This window comes from Tupaia chinensis, unplaced genomic scaffold, assembly GCF_000334495.1.
Source record: "Tupaia chinensis unplaced genomic scaffold, TupChi_1.0 Scaffold000201_1, whole genome shotgun sequence".
In the NCBI taxonomy this organism is placed as follows: Eukaryota; Metazoa; Chordata; class Mammalia; order Scandentia; family Tupaiidae; genus Tupaia; species Tupaia belangeri.
In genome coordinates, this window is record NW_006159676.1 from 3,085,345 (window position 1) to 3,086,968 (window position 1,624).

Here is a 1,624-nt window from a genome sequence, read left to right on the forward strand (position 1 = left end):
GAGAGAGAGAGAGAGAGAGAGAGAGAGAGAGAGAAGGAAAGTGAGAAATCACCACCCAGAGGGGATGGCCATGACAATCCTTTTTCCTCCATTCCATTTTTGAGACATGAGGCATACATACATACATACACACCCAACATGATTTTCAATCTGCCGGGTCCAGGACCCACTTTAACCACCACCCCATCAACTGGCCTAAGACTGAGTATCTTCAGCTTGGAACCACTGTGTCAGTGGATCCAGGCCAGAAGCAGCCTGAACTCTGGGGTCCAAATCCCAGGGACAGGAGCAATTTGGGGATCAGTGAGGTTGCACTGGCAAAGTTAGGCTCCCAACTCTTTCTGTCTCCAGAAGCCCAGGGAAACCCAAGGTGTCAGGACACAGCTTTCCCTGCCTAATCCCTTCCTGGCAAGACAGACACTGGATCTGGCCTGGCAAGTGCTCTCAAAGAAGAGAATCTTCGGGTCCAGCAGCTAATGTAATGGCTATGTTGCTGGACTCCCATGTAGTCGACCGCGGTTCGAGTCCCAGACCCGGTGGCTTAAAACTCACGCCGGCCGCGTGTGCGTGCGTGTCCAAGATCCCAGGAGGAGAATGGAGGAGAAGGGATTTTTGCATGGCCATCCCCCCTGGGGGGTAATTTCTGGCTTTCTGTCTCTCTGTCTGGCGAGCGCATGCGCCCTATAGCAAAAAACCCCTCCAAAAAAAAAAAAAAAAAGTAGAGCTAAGGCCAGCAGGTGGTGTGGTAGTTACGGTTGCTGCACTCCCCCATGGCCAGCCACGGTTCGAGTCCCAGACCTGGCATCTTGCTTTCTCACGTTCTCTCTCCCTTTCTGGTCAAATTAAAATAAAGTTAAATTAAAAAATTCTTTTTGAAAACAATGTAGACCTTTTACCCAGGAGGAGAGCTTTCCCAGAGGAGAATGGAGAAGGGATTGCAGCATGGCCATTTCTCCCTGAGGGGTGACTTCTTGCTTTTCCCCTCACTGTCTCTGTCTCTCTTACGCAAAGAGCATAAGCCGGAAGGTAATAAAACAAAACAAACTCTAAATAAACAAGTTGGGGACTGGCAGGGGCAGGCGGCATGGTGGGTAAGGCACTGGACTCCCACATGGGGAACCAAAGGTCAAGTCCCAGACCTGGGGACTTGCTTTCTCACTTTCCCTCCCTGTCTGTCTCTCTCTGGTCAAATGGAAGAAAAATAAGGAAAATTAAATATAATTTAAAAAAAAAGGGGGGGTCAGCAGGTGGTGTAGCATTTTTGTCGCTGGACGAGCTCAGTTCCAGTCCTGGAACCCTTGACTTGAATGTCACTCCAAGTGCGGAGAACACACACCCTAAGGCACAAACCTCTTAAAACAAACAAAAATATAGAGCCAAGGTGAAGGGCCCCACAAAGGGCAGGTTAAAGTGGCAACTCGTATGGCTTTGTACTTGTGGGCGATCAGGAACCAAAAAGACACTGCGCACCGAGGCCTGGATCGTGCCACCCCGAGAAGTCCCAGCCTTCTCCCGCTGGGTGTCGAGACGCGCCCGAAATGTGGGAGGTGCTTGTGCAGGTTAATTGCAGACGGCTCATTAGCATATATTTACATAGGCCACACCTCCCCCCCCCCCCCAACCC